This window comes from Dipteris shenzhenensis, chromosome 22 (genome assembly GCF_047967505.1).
Source record: "Dipteris shenzhenensis isolate YYH24624 ecotype China chromosome 22, Dip_SZ_1.0, whole genome shotgun sequence".
Taxonomy (NCBI): Eukaryota; Viridiplantae; Streptophyta; class Polypodiopsida; order Gleicheniales; family Dipteridaceae; genus Dipteris; species Dipteris shenzhenensis.
Genome location: NC_141617.1, coordinates 592,665 through 612,346, shown reverse-complemented (window position 1 = coordinate 612,346; position 19,682 = coordinate 592,665). Strand labels below are relative to the sequence as shown.

Genomic DNA, 19,682 nt, shown 5'->3' with positions numbered 1-19,682 from the left:
ATGGAGACTGCAAACAACGCCATGCACAGCCCCATGGCAGAGCTTAGTTTAGAGGAGGCACTCGCTTCTTTGGAACGCATGCCCCACCCGCCTTCGGTTGAAAACTTGACGTGCATCTTGCGCAAGTCTAGAAAACACAAAATTCCAGCGTATGCCCTGCGCTTGCATGCCTGCCTGCGCAAAAGTGGGCTGGAAGCGCATAGATCACTCGGGAACTACGTCGTCCCAATGTTGGTGGAAGTTGGAAGCATGAGGGATGCCCAGCAGGTTTTTGATAGATTGGTTGATCGGAACGAGTATTCCTGGACTTCTCTCATCACAGGTTATATCGAATGTGGTGAGTTACAGCATGCCTTCCTACTGCATCAAAAAATGCAAGAGGATTGTGTGCATCCTAGTGGCTACACGTTAGTGGCCTTACTAAAGGCTTGTGCCAGGCTGAAAGATAAAGATAGAGGCCGAGAAATACATGCTCAGATTGCTAGAATGGGGTTGTTGGAAAGAGATCCTTTTGTTGGTAACACCTTGGTTGATATGTATGCCAAGTGTGGCTTGCTTGCAAAAGCACAGGAAGTGTTTGACAAACTTCCAGTACGAGATGCAGTCTCTTGGAATGCACTTATCGCAGGGTATACTGAACATGACCATGGTCATGACGCTCTGAACTGTTTCGAAGAAATGCGATTGGAGGGCATCTCGCCAAGTGTGGTCACATTTCTTTGCATCTTGAAAGCTTGTGGCAGCATAGGAGCCATAGACAAGGGCCTAGAAATACATGCTGAGATTGCGAGAATGGGGTTATTCGAAAGAGATCCTTTTGTTAGTAGCACCTTGGTTGATATGTATGCCAAGTGTGGCTTGCTTGCAAAAGCACAGCAAGTGTTTGACCAACTTCCAATTCGAGATACAGTCTCGTGGAATGCACTTATTGCAGGGTATGCTGAAAATGACCTTGGTCAGGATGCCCTGAACTGTTTCGAACAGATGCAATTGGAGGGCGTCTTGCCAAGTGTGGTCACATTTGTTTGCAGCTTGAAAGCTTGTGGCAGCGTAGGAGCTATAGATAAGGGCCGAGAAATACATGCTGAGATTACGAGAATGGGGTTGTTCGAAAGAGATTCTTTTGTTGGTAGCACTTTGGTTGATATGTATGCTAAGTGTGGCTTGCTTGCAAAAGCACAGGAAGTGTTCGACAAACTTCCAGTTCAAAATGCAGTCTCTTGGAATGCACTTATCACAGGGTATGCTGAACATGACCGTGGTCAGGATGCTCTGAACTGTTTTGAACAGATGCAACTGGAGGGCGTCTTGCCAAGTGCGGTTACATTTGTTTGCAGCTTGAAAGCTTGTGGCAGCGTAGGAGCTATAGACAAGGGCCGAGAAATACATGCTGAGATTACGAGAATGGGGTTGTTCGAAAGAGATCCTTTTGTTGGTAGCACCTTGGTTGATATGTATGCAAAGTGTGGCTTGCTTGCAAAAGCACAGGAAGTGTTCGATAAACTTCCAATTCGAGATGAAGTCTCATGGACTGCACTTATCACAGGGTATGTTGAACATGACCTTGGTCAGGACGCTCTGAATTGTTTCGAACAGATGCAATTGGAGGGCATTTCTCCTGATGTGGTCACATTTGTTTGCAGCTTGAAATCTTGTGGCAGCATAGGAGCCATAGACAAGGGCCAAGAAATACATGCTGAGATTGCGAGAAAGGGGTTGTTGGAAAGAGATCCTTTTGTTGGTAACACCTTGGTTGATATGTATGCCAAGTGTGGCTTGCTTGCAAAAGCACAGGAAGTGTTCGACAAACTTCCAGATCGAGATGCAGTCTCATGGAATGCACTTATTGCAGGGTATGCTGAACATGACCTTGGTCAGGATGCTCTGAATTGTTTCGAACAGATGCAATTGCAGGGCGTCTCTCCTGATGCGGTCACATTTGTTTGCAGCTTGAAAGCTTGTGGCAGCATAGGAGCCATAGACAAGGGCCGAGAAATACATGCTGCGGTCGCAGGAAAGGGGTTGTTGGAAAGAGATCCTATTGTTGGCAACACATTGGTTGATATGTATGCCAAGTGTGGCTTGCTTGCAAAAGCACAGGAAGTTTTCGATGAAATTCCAGTTCGAGATGCAGCGTCATGGACTGCACTTATCGCAGGGTATGCTCAGCTAGGAGAGAGTGAAAAGGTTTTTTTAATGCTTGAGAGGATGAGAGCAGAAGACGTAAAACCAGATGGAGTCACATTCATTAGCATTCTTACTGTATGCAGTCACACAGGTCTAGTGGAGAAGGGCCAGACATTCTTTGAGTCCATGAGCAAAGACTATGGCATCACTCCAACTATTGAGCACCACACTTGCATGGTTGATCTCCTTGGCCGTGCAGGCCAATTAGACAAGGTAGTAGTGATGATAAAGAAGATGCCGTTAAATCCTAATCTCGTATTATGGCATACCGTGTTGGGTGCTTGTTGGAAGTGGGGGAATGTGGAGCTTGGAAGGTGGGCCTTTGAACATGCAGTGGAATTGGATAAGACGGATGCTGCAGCTTATGTCTTATTGGCTAACATATATGCACATGCCCTGATGCAGGAGGATGCCAAGCAGGTTGAGTTAATGAGATTAAAAGAAGCATGGAAGAATCCAGCACAGAGTTGGACTAACGTTGGTGGAATTGTGCATTCAGTTTTTGTAGGGGATACAGGATATTCCCAAAACAATTATATATGTGCAAAGCTAGAAGATCTTTCTTTCAAAATAGGGGAAGAAGTATATGAACCAGATTTGCATTAGCTATCCCAGGACATATCTGATAATGAATAGGAATGTGGGCACAGTGAGAAGTTGGCTATCGCTTGTGCCTCGATTAATACACCCAAGGGGGTACCCATACATGTAGAAAATCTGCAGATTTGCTGCAGCACCTGTATCCAAAGTAGATCAGCGAACTATTCTTGTTAGAGATGCTAACTGCTTTCATGTTTTCAAGAATGGAAAGTCTTCTTGTGGGAACTATTGGTAATCATAGTGTAACTATGGTAGCGTTTATTCCTCTTAGTTCAAATGTTGATACTAGCATGACAGAAACATATGTGAAGCAGACTCATACCAGGAGAATGAGAGGCTGAAAGTGAGTTGGGATCATGTTTGCATTAGTGAGCAAGGTTTGAGTTTCTAGAAATCCAATCTCCTTACCTCAAAAGACGGTTGATTTCTGCGAAGTACAGTTTGTGACTTGTTCATGATTTTGTTAATTGTGTCTTTGTGTTTTGTCTTATTACAAGTTCATCCCCACTATAATGAATTCCCTTGCTAAAGTGGACAACTTCTATGAGCTAGTTCTAGTTTTTCGATTTTGAAGTTTGTTACTAATGCTGTTTTATCTTGCATCTTTTTTTGCTTAAGAAGGTTAGTAGGCATGTATCTTTGATAAAACCATTTATAACATGATAATAAGATGAGTTAAAAGAGTTGAAATAACAAATGATATTGTTATTTCTTTGTACTCCATAGGTTGCTATATTCTTGTGGATGAATTTCTGCAACCAGGTACTTTAGGTCGTAAGTCCACATTTTGAGAGTACTTTTGCCATACATGGTCACGTAAATTACAATGGCAGGGATAACCCAATGACTTCATAGTTTCAATTGTTGTTGAATGATGTTTTGCTTCTCCAGTTTGTATGAGCTAACTCCCATCTCCCATTTGGCCAACTTTCAATAGGCCTCAAACTCAGCAAGTATGACAACTGAATAATTTGATGGTACGCTTTATAGTAAGTGGGCAACCTCATCTATTTGTGCTCTATGAGGCTTGACATTGCCTATGCTACAGGGTCAATTCAGGCAGTGTCCCACGATCACACATTGAGATGCAGCCAAAAGGGTTCTTAGACATATACATCGTACTCTCACTTTTGGTTTGCATTATGCTCAAGATTGGTGACTGACCTTCATGGGTACACAAACTATGATTGGTCAAGGACATTGATGACCGACAATCCACTTTTGGCTATGGTTTCTCATTGAGTTCAGCTTGGGCAACCTTATCTATTTGTGCTCTATGAGGATTGACATCGCCTATGCTACAGGGTTGCGCGGTCAATTTAGGCATTGTTTCTTAATCACACATTGAGATGCAGCCAAAAGGTTCTTAGACATGTACATGGTACTCTTACTTTGTTTGCATTATGCTCGAGATTGGGGCACTAACCTTCATGGGTACATTGATGACCGACAATCCACTTTTGCCTATTGTTTCTCATTGAGTTCAGCTTGCATTTCATGGCTCAACAAGCTAGGGTCTTGCTTTCATGTAGGGAAGTGAAATTGAAGGCAACAAACACAACAACTATGTATTGGAGGAAGCCTCATGGGATGGGCTATTGGATCCTCCAGCTTCATTAGGTCTGCTTGATTGGGTGGTAGCAGAGTTTTGATTGGGCCATGCATTTCATTGTTGGCCAGCCAGTATGTGGATGACACTTCACAATATCATTTCATTGTTGGCCAGCCAGTACGTTGATGACACTTGGCAATAGCATGCAACACTTGACATTTGGAGACCACTAGGAGAGGTTCTGGGAGCATCGTGGCGGTGAACTTATGCGGTTGCATTAGTACCTACTCTTTCAAATAGGAGAACAAACGCATGAATCATTCTTCTTGTCGAGGCTACGGCCTATAGAGTACGTCGCAGAGCTGCTCTTAGTTTAGTTGTATGAGATTTCTTATAGTTTGTAAGGCCAACAAACTGAGTACATGGGAGGCCAAAAGGTTTGTCTATGTTTCGGAATCAGAGTTGTGCTCAAAAGGTTGATCAATTGAACGTTTCGTATAGATTGTCTATCTTTTGCATGGATGACAGAGAGGTCGATCTACTGTGTCGAGAAGTTCTCTGTGTATTTCATTCTAGTGCCTTAGTCGCAGATTACTTCACATAACTGTTATGTGAGAATCATCACATGCTGTTTCCCATCAATATGGAATGCATGTGGTTGAGGAAGTTAAAACATGATCTACATCTTTCAAAAGATAGTGTGGCTACTCCCACGTATTGTGACAGCAAGAGTTGCATTGCCATTGCAAACAATGTTGTCTTTCATGCTCACATGAAGCATATTGTAAGTCATCAACATTACATTTAGGGTTGTATTGAGGACAAATCCATTGAGCTCACTATTTCCCATCCAAGGACAACATGGTAAACATCTTCACCAAAACCCTTTCCATCGATACATTTGTACACCTTCAAGAAGGCTTCGGGATGAGGGATTTACAAAAAATACCAATTGAGGGTTGAAAATTATCATTGTTTTTTTATTTGCACTTCCATGGGTTGCTATATTGCTAAAGATGAATTTGTGAGACTATGGTACTTTAGGTACACGAGGTACTATTGAGACATTTCTAGAGTCGTAAAGCCATATCATTGAGGAAAACTTTTGTAGGAACATATGGAATGGTATGATTATGAAAGTTAGTCTAGTCTATTTTATTTGGGTTTTGGGTTTCATATATAACCCAAAAGTTGTACTTTCATTCTTGTCTATTTAGTGGAGCTTTCAAGTTGAGTCAAGCTCTCTTCAGTGTAGTCTCTCTCTCCACTTCATGACTCTCCTCGACTGATATATTTATCTATCTATATATCCACACAGACACAAGCAACATGATGTCATGACCTCAACACCTAAATTCATTACCTTTCAACCAACCTTTTAAGATTATAAAAGGAGAACATCAACATATACTACAAATGCGTCCTACAAACATTAGACTAAGCAGGGCAAGGGGTGGAGATGAGGGTGGAGTAGGAGGATGAGAACTTGAAGTCGATGAGTTTGAAGAAGAGGGTTCATGTAGCTCCCATGCTTAAATAGCTCAGTGCTCACCTCACTTATAGCCTAGTCTTGACTACTAGAGCCAATCATGTAGATGATTGTAATCCCTAGGAAATATCTTGGCCAATAGGGAAATTTCTTGGCCATTGGAGCTCAATCAATTCCAAAGGCTTCCAATCCCATGGATTATATGGTCCTCACCGCATAATCATTTTGGCCATCATGCAAGCCTCATGGTTATAGTTCTCCACTCTTTTAGAGCTACCAAATTAAGTCACTAGAGGATTTAGAGCTGCCAATTGCAAGCCCCGTGGTTGTAATTGTTCACATTTTTAGAGCTACCAAATTAATTCACCTGTCCATCACCTAGCATGGTGGATACAATAGACATCCCACGAATATGATGGCCCATTTTATGAGCTGCCAAATTAAGTCATCCCACAAATTGGAACAAGCACAGTGGCCCATTTTGAGAACTTCCAAATTATATCACCCTTAAATTCAAACCTACATGCTAGCCCATTTTGAACTCACAATGTGGCCCATTTTTTACATCTGCAAATGGAAGTCACTAGAATTTAGTTGTTCATCCCAATAGAACTCTAAGCCTCCACTTTCAACGGTCCTCACCACACCATCATCTAGAATGTCTTGATCACACCATCATTTTAGAAAATCCTCCTCCACCATCATTTTAGAGCTAATTAATTATAACATGTTAGCTCAATGCCATCATGCAAGCTTGGTGGCTCTAATTGTCCACATTTTTAGGCCTACCAAATAAGCCAAACAAACCATCACGGTGGCTGATTTCCTCTATCGTGGTGGTAGAGTAACATGCTACTATGCAAATCGTATGGCAAATTAAGTCAATTGAATGCTAGAAATGAACCATAACGGTGGCCAATTTCCTCCACTAAGGCGGGTAGAATGACATACCAAGTCATCAGAGGGTAAATTTATTTACCATTGAATTAGAGATGCACCATCATTATTAGGTACTTTTCCCTTCCAAAGAAACTATCTTCCCACTTTGACTCTGTTGCATCTCAAGAGGATAATTTTTGGATGTTACATATGCTGCTATAAGAATCACCGTGTTAGTTTTCTCATTAGTAAGCTATCTTTTGATTGCTGCTTCTCTCAACCCATGGGTGTGGATTATCCTTCAATAGCTCCACTCTATGCTCATTTTTGCTGCAGTGGGCAACGGTTGTATCCTTATCATGTAGTTGTTTCTAAACTATCTCAAATTCTTTAAGAACCTCCTCATAATAGGCATTTTTGCAAGAGGATTTCTCTATGCTCCAATTTCAAAAATTTGGGAGGAATGCCTCTTCAAATTATCAAAAGCCTTAGCAAGGTCCTACACAATGACATTATATTCCAATAACATCATCCATATATTGCCAATGTTGCACATCATCTTGTCAATGGCTAGTCTCTTCATGATCTAAATTGTGGTCACTCTCTCTAGATATCAAGCTTTCCTATAGCTCTACCATCATCGCTTTGTTCTTTCGTTGTTGATCTAACAAGTTAGCATTTTCAATGCCCAATGCTCTTTGCATGTTGCAAAGACGACGTAAAAGGGGTTCCTTCTCCACTCTCTGTGTCTCAAGATTGTTGCCAAGGACGTGAGCTCAATCTCTACACTCTTTACATCCGTTTCAGTGGTCTTCATCTATTGATTTAAGCACTCGATACGATCCTCCCCTTCTTGTATTCTCTACCTCTCCTCTACTTATTGTCTTGTCTAACTCTCAATGTGCTCCTCTTCTTTTTGGCCTGGCTGAAAGGTAGCCTTAGTAATGAAACTCGTCTTCAGAACTGAAATTAAGAAATTTCATTTTCAAAAATTCTCTCTCCTAAACTTAGTCCAAATTTAGACATATTCCAATATAACTGCAGTCTAACTTGGATATAATCCTCTCTCTCTCTCCCTCTCTCTCTCTCTCTCTCTCAGCTTTTCGCCCTTTTTCCCATGCTGCACATCTCAGGCAGGCCTTATGAATGATTTATGAGCATTCACCTTGTTTTCTTCTCTACCTCTCCTCCTCAACCAATGTTTTAGCGTCCCATTCTTGGGCCTTGGCTACCTTGAATAGTGCCCATCATGGCTTGGATTTAGCATCCTCCCAAAGATGTCACTCATATTCTATAAAAGATTTTGTATCATTGTCTTTTGTCTTCTCCTTCCTCAGATCCTCATCTATTTCACACAATGATGTGAAAATGATCCTTCACACCAAGTGCATTTCAATACTCATGGACTGAGGCGATAATGGAGAGTGGTGCTCATAATTTGGTTGTGAGCTTGGAGATCATGACCGAGATCCACTGCTAGAGGAGTTGGTATCCGTTCTAGTGAAGGTTGGTGGCATGGCCCCCCTTCCTAGAGCTTGTACTAGGATCCTCAGAGGATCCTCATGGCTTCATCAGTAAAAGCACCATTTGTGGCACAAGAGGAATTAACAATAGTGAGTAGGCCGGGGAACTGTACCATAGGTCGGTGAGCAACAAAAGTGGGATTGGAGGTTCCTGATCCACTGGGACCTAGGAATGGCATTCAAGGTAGGCTTTCCCTTACTGGCTGCACCAATGATGTCCTAGGCAATTTGTGCTAGAATAGAATGTAATTTAACTTTTGGAAGATGGAGCAAAGATGGTAGATGCAGAGGCAGCTTTCCATGACCCATCTTTTGAAGCTCTCATAGATGGAGTCAATTGGTGTAGCAGATACTTCAACCACAAAGATGAGCATCCCAGAGCAGACTGATGTAGATTCATTGAAGTGACGGTCAAAGTGCAATTCCAAGCAGAAATATGAAGAGGACATGAGTCCATAAAATGATCTACCTAACCCAAAGGGAGAAAGGGCTAGAACCCTAAGTAATGTTGATAAGGTTGTGAGTCTTGTGGCAAAGCGAAAAGCAAGTACAGCTTCCAACCATAGGCCACGGGCCTACAAGCACTATAGCTTTTATATTAGAAGTTTGTGTTATACCCTCGTGTAGTGAAGTGTCATGTTTCAAGAAGCCAAGCAACATATTCAGGAATCTCTAATTGTAGTCAAAATTTATGTTATGCATGTTCTTTTTCTAAACACTATGAGAGAGTGCCTTATACTAGAACACATTAAAAATACTCAAACAACATATAGAAATCCATAAGTGTTATCATACATAAATGAGAGGAATTAAGAGTAGGATCTTTTGATAGTGCTATTTACTCCTTAATTGATGACTCCCACAATGAAGTTAAAAAATTTAGCTAGTAGCTTTTCTTTCAACGCTTGTGTGCCTAATCGATCTTGAAGGACTAGATGAGACAAGACTGCATGCTACCTATTGCCTTTGAGTGGAGAAGGCATGATGTAGAAAATGGTTCCATTGCAGCCTCAAGAACAAGGACCTCAAGGAGGGAGATCCGACACTCCTCTATAGCGTCTGTAATACCAAGTGCATTCTTAAATATAGAGGCATGGGTCCCTACCACATAGTGGAGATTATTCCACAAGGTGCATGCCGAATAGCCACCCTAGATGGAGTCGAAATGGACGGCTTCCTTAATGGTGTGTAAATATTGATATACCTTTGAAAATTTTATGAAAGAAGACCAAGCTCTTGCATCAACAAATTCACCTTTAAAAAGAATTGGCATTCTTTTAAACCAAATAAAAAATATTAAATTGTTCTTTTCTAGAGAGAAATGTTTGTCAAGGTGTTTTTCAATATGGCCCTTGAGGGGTCCCCTTTAGGGGCAACATAGTGAAAAAAGTTTATGATGGTTGTTGAATATGGTCCCCCCCTAAAGGAGACCTCTCAAGGGCCATATTGCCAAACACATTGAGAAATAGTTGTCTGTACAATCCAAGCACTCACACACCTTTCACTATTATGAGATTGTTTGGTACTACCATATAAGTCACAAAGCACCCACTTAACTATCTCACAAACCACTTCCAAGTAGTTATAAAGCACTTCCAAAAGTCTCATAGTAGTCATAAATCACTACCAAGTAGTGTCATCATAGTCAAAAGACACTCACATAGTAGTGTCAAATCACTAACCAAGCACTCACATAGCTTTCACTATTATGAGACTGTTTGGTACAACAATTTAAGTCACAAAGTATTCACATACGTATCACAAAGCACTTCTAAGAAGTCACAAAGGACTTCCAAAAGTCTCCTAATTGTGTCTTGATCATAGGTTGACAGACCCACTGGATAGGTCTATCAACATATCCTTCCTTAACCTCCCAAAACACTTGTGCAACATTCCTTTCCTTAGATGCATAGCTTGTGGTAGCCCCATGAGACAAGTTGACCCTTAAGAAACCCATGAAATCAGTTGCACATTTTAATGTGGATCCATTTTTTTTTAGTTGTTCATGTGTCAATGCTCTCTTCACAATAGCTCTAGCTCCATCATGCTTGCCATTTCCATGCCTAGATACAAACAAATTAAAAGGCCTTCTAGCTTTGAATTGGGAGGCTATTCTGTTTGAGCAAGCCCAATGCTTGGTAATATCCAACCCTAGATGTTTCAACCACCTATGATGCATCATAAAACAATGCTAGACAAAGAGGGTGTCATGAACCTTGTCATCCAAAATGAAGAAGTAAATGTCTTCTTCACCTCAGTTTTGATACGAGCATATGTAATGTGCACAATATTTGTAACCTGGCTAGACTACTAATGCATAGACTGAATCTTGTTTTGCTCCTTGAAAGAGTAGTTTTTTGCAAAGTCCACCACTAAAACTACCACATCTTCAGGAAACCTTAGCATGCACTCTTTAAACTATTTAGCCTGCCACTTACAAGTGTAATTGTGCTTGATGAATATTTTGAAATGAGTCTTCATTCACCATATAAGATCATTACAATGCATCTCCTTGCTCAAAAGCTCTTTCCTTTGCTTCTTTCTCCTCTATGTAATGGTGCTTGATTCTACATTTTGGAACACCTTCACCATCACCTTTTTGGAAACTTCATTCATTTCGTGAGGGCAACATAACATGTTATTTGGACCACATTTTCTACTCACCAAATAGGCATTGATGAATGATCGAATGGTGCTCCAATAGGTTTGGGGCACACCACAAAATCCCAAAAGCCATGACACCCTTGTAAGCATGTTCAAAAGATTTGCAATGACCCTCACCTTTGCATATCTCACAATTACAGCTACAAGATGCTCCAAGAACACCAAAACTCTTGGTCCTTAGTTGATTGACTATATCCTTGAGAAAAGTCATCTACATGTGATAAATGTAGTAGCATTTATACTTATCATTCGACTTTCTCCATGAAATGGGCCTCAAGCACTCAAACAAGCATTGCCGAATTTTGATCTCTAGAAACGTGTCCTTGAATCACTAGAAGAGCTCAATGTGGCAACGTACAAAGCAAGGTAGCTTTGGGAAGTAGTGAAACAAACTAAAAGTTCTTTACTTTTAAAAAAATTCACCTACATTATGATTTCATTACATAATAGCAACACGCTCTCATAATAGTGTCACCCACTTTACAAGAACCAAGGTCGCATCTAGCCACGATTCATTGCTTTGCCAAGCCCAACATTCATACCAATCCATAGGTTTCTTGTGGCCAAAACTGTAATATCACTTCATGCATTGTATTATACCCAAGTTGCTAGTGGCTCCTCAGAAAGGATAGACATGAGAAGTCAAAACGGCAAGGAAAGCAATAATCTCTAATTGAAGGACTTTATCAGTTTTCATTTCCTAGCACCTTTCATCCATGGTTTTGATGCTTGTTGACTTGGAGCTAGATAAAATTACCTTCCTATAAGATTTGACATTGCAAACCCAATATCATGGAGTCCTCCATTCCCAACAAACAGCGGAACATTGCCAGTCCTAGTTTTTTAGTGCCCTTTGCTTGATTGATCTCTCCCACTTTACCGAAAATGGGAACTTGCATTGTGCTCATCTCTTGGACCAATACCTCACCCTTTTAATTTGGTAAATTTCCCTTCACATATCTATGCATGATTTCCATCCATCCTTGGAAGAGATAATCTGAACATATAAGCATATGAACATCTTTCGAGTTGAAAGTCCTCCCAAAAGACACATGCACATTATCAATAAAGTCCTGCACAACAAGAATATAGCATATATGACACACTTCTCTCAAGGTCAATTTTGAAATTGAGATTACTCAAAAGAGAGAAAGCTTAAAAAACAAAATAGAATGACATTCTTTCTTTAAAGATTGGTTCAAAATCGATCTTGTATCATCAATGAAGAATGTCACAAAGATAGCAACTTTTTAAGATAAAATGATAGAAAAAATTCTTACATCCCATTCTTTTCGTGATTGGTGTCCTTTAGTAGCTCCAGCTTTAGGCTTCTCTGGTCTCCCAAATGCAACCCCTTGACTCTATAGCTGCGTTAGTTGTTCTGCATAAGGAACATCCTTCATGTTCTTTTGGAATTCCTCATTGGCCTTTCATGAAATTATTTGACACATTTTCTTTGGAGAATTCACAACTATTCTTGCGGTTCCTCCTACATAAACTCCTTTTATTTGTTGAACCGTTGGGAAGTCACTCAATTGCAAAATTTTAGCTATTTCATTTAAGTGCTACCTTGATAACACCTAATAAGAGTAGATGTAGATGTATATGTCTTTAGATGACACTTTGGTGAGTGGCAAATTGGTGTGTGGATCATATGGCATCAAATATGATTTTGTGGAGTTGTCCTTGGGATTCATATAGAATTCTTTGACTAGGTTGCAAACATGTTGTTCCTCACCACCAAGACACTGCCCCTGGACCCTGCCCTATTGTGGCGTAGGGAAGCCACAAGGTGTTGCTGCCCCTTGACCCTGCGTTGAGGTAGAATCAACCTAGAATTGGGGAATCAACTGTGTAGACTAACATATGCACTTGAGATCATGAAGAATCCCAGGAGCTAACCCAGAGCACAAAGATACTGCCTCAATCAACATTCTGTCTAGGTACTTGTCAAGTTTCACAACTATTCAGTTAAGATCCTCAATACTTAGTGACCACTCAGTGCATGGACCAAGCTGAGCTATCCAACTCTGAAGATTCAATGAGCTTTGATGGAGAGATGGGTAAAAATACCAACATTTGAGCATCCGTAGCTCCAAACTCTAGTTCAATATTCCCTCAATCACCTACTCCTTCCACAACATTTTGAATATGATACTAATTTGTAAATATGCTAGGAAGGTTTGGGCTCAATGACCCACCCACAAAAATGCTAAACCCATTTGTTGGAAAAACTAGGGCAATGATAGAGCCTCAAATGCCAGCCCAACCACCGATATCACAAACAATACTCAGGGAACCAAGTCCCCATGATACCTACTAGCAATCAAACCCCATTGTATCAATTCTTTGATGATAGACAGCCCTATGGGGGTGGATTTGGACCCAGATTCTCACAAGGGTCACAAATGCTAGAACAAAAGGGGTAGAGGAGTGACCTCGAAGGCCCACAATTAAGACCCTCCACCTCATTAGATGTTAAGAGAATTGGAATTATCCCAATAATTTAATCCTTCATGTTACGAGAATTGGAATTATCCCAATAATTTAATCCTTCAGTATTTAGTTTAGTGAGATCCAACATTTTCGTCACGCAGCTGATGCATGTGTGCTCGCTGTTCTGTAGTGATGCATGTGTGCTCCTACATGGTTAGATATGCGGCTATGGTTGTATGAGTGTGTAGCATTGTGTGCACCACTTACGCAATGAGGGTATGTGTAGCATGTGTGCACCATCCGTACAATTTTATTCATGTGTAGCATCAGGTGCACCATGAGATGGTATGTGTCGCATGTGTGCACCATTCATCTGTGATTTATTGATTTTGCGTTGCTATGATACTAAAAGGTTGATTGATTGTGGTGATTAATTCCAAGGTTATCTTATGCTTGAAATATTTCATTACTATTGATCGTGTGAATCCAGGGGAAGAGTAATTGATCGGGCGATGGCATCTGGCAAGCATGATCTGTCATATTTTGGGCATGTAGGCGCAACTCCACTGATGCGGGGATGAATAAGGCTTATGCCTAATTTTTGATATTACAAAAGCTTATGTACATATTTGAATTTTGGAATATTAGTGGCTTGGGTAAGTGTATAAACTAAAGTTAGAAAAAGCTTTATTTTTAGAAAAAGCCAGCTTTTCTAGAAGGTGGATGGGCTTTTTGTAAAAGGGTGCATGGAGGAAAGCACACGGGCTTTTGTATGATTTTTTCTTGGAAGCTTTTCGAGAAATATACATAAATACATAGGAGGTGGAATGAGAGCACCACACCTGTGGGGGGAATTGTACCCAGCACACTTGTTCTGTCTCTTCCATTTGTGATTTTTGAGAGTTTGTGCGTATTTCGAAGAGTGTTGCTATGTTTTTCAAGGATCTACAAGCTCCACGAGCATTTCCCATCATAGTGGTATCAAAGCCAAGGTTCATTGTCCATAGCATGGGAAGCACACGCACACCGCATCCTCGAACAAAAAACTACAGCATGCATCAAATTGCGTACACTGCATACAAGAGCGCAATGAAGTTCGAAGCAACAGAAGCGAACAATGGAGAAAGGCTCGTAGGCAAAAAGATGTGCGACGAGGATTTTTTTTTTTTAATCGTAGCAAAAGAAGTCGGTCATATATAGACAGGTCGAAGCTTGCAAACGCACACCCGTGCCTTAGCTCCTCCAAGTGACCAAGGCATAGTCATTGGCATACCTGGCACTAAAGGCACCGTTGGCTGCATGCGAGGAAGCCTTGGGAGATTTCTCTTAAGACTTTGACGAAGGTCCCCCATCCCGGTACTAGCTCAAGTCCCCTTAACAATTGGTGACTATCCACTAGATCATGTCCCTTTGTTGCTCTATTCTTTAAAGTTCCTAGTCATAAAGATATCCTTCAAGGCAAAAGTGCAAACAAGGGAGCAACCCAATGGATTTTGGAAGAGGAGAATCTCAAAAAGTGTGCACAAGAGCAGGAGGCAATATACAAGTGCTATCAGACACGAGCTTTGCTTTGTACCTTGCAACGTGGATTCACTTGTTGGAATCGTGTGAGTTCGTGAGCCCACAGAGATACTATTCGACAAATAGCCGCCTTCAAATCTTGGAAACCAAATTGAGATAAGTCTTGTGTTTGTGTGTATTTTCTTTCATAGTGCCTTCTTCTTTGCATCGTGCACATACTTAACTATGTCTGGAAGGCGTATTCCACCAAAGATAGGTTATCCTAAAGATCTACATCATGATGAGGATGTGGAAAATGATCACCATCGATCACGAAGAAGTTCAACACTGATGACACTAAGGAAGAATGGTGAGAATGCTATCAGCATGAGAAGCAACAATGTTAAGAGATTGAAGATGCTCTACACCAAGTGATGACAACTTGGAAGCCACCTATATCAATTGAGGACAAGGAACCCATGCATGCATCAGATTCACTAGATGCATGGAAACATCATGCATGGGACCTAGCAGAAACTTGAGTACATGCGCAACATGTGTGACATGCATAAAGCAATGAAGAACGCACAAATCGAGTGTTAAAAGAGATGACTGAAGTCACAAAGAAGCATATGAAGGACAGAGATGATGAAAAAAGTGAAAGTAGCAAATCATCAGACACCAGTGATAGTGAGTGTGGAAGAACCAAGACAAGACATCAAAGGAAGAAGAAGCGACATTGAAGACCACTACGATGTAAGATTAATAGCAAAACTTTTTCTTTTCCAAAATATGATGGTAAAAGAGATGGACAAGCTTTACTTGCATGGATTAGTTCTTTCAATCAATACTTTTTGGGAGAACGGTACGAAGAGATCGAGAAGGTAAAACTTGCTGCAAGTCACATGACAAGCAATGCACAATTATGGTGGAGTGTGGTTGCCGAAAGCACTCATGTTCCAAAGACATGGGAAGCATTCAAAGATAAAATCAAGAAGCGCTTCCTACCTACACAGTTTGAAGAGGATACTCGCAGACGATGGCAAAGATTGAGATAGTTGGATAATCAAAGTGTGGACGTATACACCGAGAAATATCTTTCCTCTCTACTTGAATTCAAAACCATTGAGAAAGTGTCCCGAAAGGAGCAATGATGTAACCTTTGTTGAGGGTTTACACCCTACTATTCATGCTAATGTATGTATGCTTCGACCATCTACAGCTTCTGATGCTATGGATTTGGCATTAGAGTTGGAAAAAAAGCAAGGAAGAATCTTTGCTACTCGCACCCCTCGAACAAAGAAGCATACTTTAGACTTCAAGGAGGAGGGTGTAAGAGGTAAAGTTGGTAGATATGATGGTAAGTCTAATTGGAAACCTGCTAAGTCAAGTATTAATTAAAGAACCAAAGAACTTGTCACATGTTACGAATGCAAAGAGAAGGGGCAATACTCTTATGAATGTCCAAAGAATCCACTTGCTACACACAAGACAGGTACCCAAGCAAAGAATGCTACCAACAACAACAGAGGTAATGGAGGGAGAACCAATGGACATACCAATGGTATTAGTCAGCGCTACAACTCCGCATAAATCGACTACATTGATGATGGATCCCATGATAAATCTTTCAAGCAAGAGGGAAAGGATGAGGACAATGACACTGAAGATGCCGACTACACCCCTTCAGGTAAGTGTTATTTAGGTAAAATTGCATCTTATTTTTGTACTGCTTTATTACATGTGACTGCACTATTGCACAAAAAAGAGCATAGTGTCTTATTTGATGATGGAAGCACCCATGATTTCATTTCGCAACGTTTAGTTGAAAAGTTAGGGCTCGCAACCATCAAAACAAAATATAAATTCAAATCAGCTTTTCAAGGATTGAATTATAATTATTTGCAAATGGTTAAGGATCTTGAGGTGATTTTAGGGCCATTAGCTGAGAGCCGTGATTTCTTAGTCGCTCCTTTGCATGAGCAAGATCTCATTCTAGGGATGCCCTAGCGTGTCGATCATAATGCCAAACCTGATTATCTTAAATGCACCATTACTATGACTCAAGGCACTGAGACTATGACTCTAGAATGTGACAAGAATCTTCCCTCTTGGCCTATATTGTCACATACCCAAGCTAAAAGAGCTTTGCGTCAATGTGAGAAGACATATTTGTTATGGTCAATAATATTGAGGCTATTCCTGAGACTAAGAAAAATAAGCAAGAACCTTTGGATCCTTTTCTATCTACCTATGATGACTTCTTTATGGAAGACTTACCCCCTGGCCTACCTCAATCTAAACCTGAGGATCATAAGATTGACCTTATTCTAGGTAGCGCACCACCATGTAAACCACCATATAGACACAATCCTACTGAACAACAAGAGATTCAATTCCAAATAGAAGATCTTTGGCTAGAGGCCTAATTCGACCTAGTAGCTCACCATTTAGGGCACCCATTCTCCTTGTCAAGAAGAAAAATGGAACTTTCCAAATGTGCATCGATTATCGTGCCTTAAATAAAATCACTGTGAAAAATCGATACCCTATTCCAAGAGTTCTATTGGAACATGAAGCCAAAGTGAGTGTTTTCTAGTGTTCTAGAGTAGTACTAGACTACTTTATATCCTAGAGTGCCATGTGTCACTATGGGACTTATCCCATATACATGTGACACCTAGAGTGTGTGTGCCTATTCTATAAAGGCATTGTACTTTCTAGTTTTTAAGATATCAATCAACATCAAGCTCTCTTGGCCTACATGTGAGTACTCTTGGTTATCATTGCTTTGCACTTGTATTGTCATTTCATTTCCATTTCATTCCATTCCTGTGCCTTCATGTGGTATCAGAGCCTACCTTCCTAGCCCTTTCCTTCCTCCTTGCTTCTCCATGAAGTAGAGGGTGGCCGGAAATAGAAGCTGCCCTCTCTTCTCTTGGAGGAGCTCCCCTTCCCTTCTCTTGCCTACAAATTCCGCCTATCTCAAGCTCTTCTCTGTCTTGCAACTTGCCCTCTATTCCAGCCTCTTCTGCACCGATGATGCTACTCCACCGACATGAGATGGAAGATCTTGAGCTGCTCTACTTCCGCCCTGCTTTGCTGCTGATTTCTGCCTTTGCTCAGCACCTATGAGCTGCTTTTACTGCCCGCAAATCTGCGCTGAAGTTCTGCCCAAATATTCTGCCTTGCTCAGCATTCCTCCTACAGCTCCTGTCTCAGCATTCTGTCTCTGTTGCTGTCCAGCAGTTCCCGCCATTCTGCTCCAAAGAGTCGCCTCTTCACACCTGAAAATTCCGCCTGCAAACAGCCACGCAAACTACCCAAGCCTCACCATAAAAGACCTTGAGCCTCAGCAAGGAAGGACCATGTGGAGCTGTAGCACCCGCCAATGCTCAGCCAACTGAGCCGCCTTTCTGCTCGCCATCCTGTGGATCCTCTGTTTGCCATTCAGCCCACTGCCATTCTACCTGCAATGCTGCTTCTACTGCCCGCCACACTCTCCCGTATGAGCTGCTGCTGCTGCTATCCATGCACCTCCACGTTGCCCACGTAGTGCTACTGCCCACGCTGCTCCAAACGTAGCTCTAGATACTATTACCCACGCACCTCACTTGTTGCCCATGCACCTCACTTGCTGCCCATGCAGCTGCTACTAGCTTCTACTGCCCACGCACCTCACTTGTTGCCCATGCAGCTGCTCCTCTTGCTCATGCCTCTCCTGTTGCATATGCAACCCCCTTGTTGTTGAGCTCTTCTATTCTGCCGTGCTCCTATTCGTTTCTTTCTAGCTCGTGGCTCCCTGCTTCATTTCCTACTTGAGATATTGACGATCACAAGGTTCCACCTCTGAATTTGCTACTTGCCAGTTGATTGCCATGGAGTCCTCGAAGTCAAGTGCCTTTATTGAAAAGTTCACGGGTAAGAACTTTCTGACATGGCAAACAAAGTTGCGTCTTATCCTTATGAAAGACGGGGTGTGGAATGTTGTTTGTGGCAACGATAAAAAGCCACAATCAGATGAGAAGAAAATTCTACACTGGGAGAATTTAAACGACAAAGCCCTTTCTCTCATTGGTTTGGGTTTGGGTGATGAAGTTATTCATCATTTCGACTTTGATTCCACTGCTCAAGAATTATGGGAGAAGTTCGAAGGTCTCTTTGGCAATAAGGTAATAAATTCTAAGGTCTTTCTCCATCAAGAATTCTTCAAACTCCAGATGAAGCATGAGGACTCTCTTCTCACCCATCTGAATCATATGGAGTCTCTCATCACTCAACTTGCTACGTTGAAGGCCCCAGTTGGGGATGATGACCAGGTTGCAGTGCTCCTCACGAGCATTGAAGAAATTCCTAAGTATCGGGAGATCATACCAGCATTAAGAGTGGCAAGCATGAGCTACCATAACATGGTTGCTATGCTTCTTGATCGTGAAAGAAGGCATAGTGATACTTTTGACGCCAATGCACTATTTTCTAAAGGGAGGTTTCCTAAAGGGAAAGGTAACTTCAAACCTTTCAAGTGCTCTTACTGTGGAAAGCTTGGTCACACCGAAGATCGTTGCTTCCAAAAGTTGGCCAAACAACAATCTAAAGACCATGCCAACTTGGTTGGGACTATATCCAACGAAGACGAAGACGATGCAGACACCTCTACTCCAATTCATGCTCTCACTGCTCACATCCAAGATCTCTCTCTTAATAAAGAGGTCTATGCACCACATGATCTTGACTTTGTTTTTTGAGTGTGTCGAAGGTACTCTGCCTTGGGAGTCCCCCTAAAATGAATGCAAATAAATCATGTGTGTTGAATCAATAAAGGTTCTCAGCCTTGGATAGTCCTCCTAAAATG

General features: G+C 41.4%; 1 pseudogene; it reads left to right on the top strand.

Moving 5' to 3' along the window:
* Positions 1 to 3,022, top strand: LOC147887590 (pentatricopeptide repeat-containing protein At2g27610-like; annotated as a pseudogene).
* The last annotated feature ends 16,660 nt before the right edge of the window (positions 3,023 to 19,682 follow it).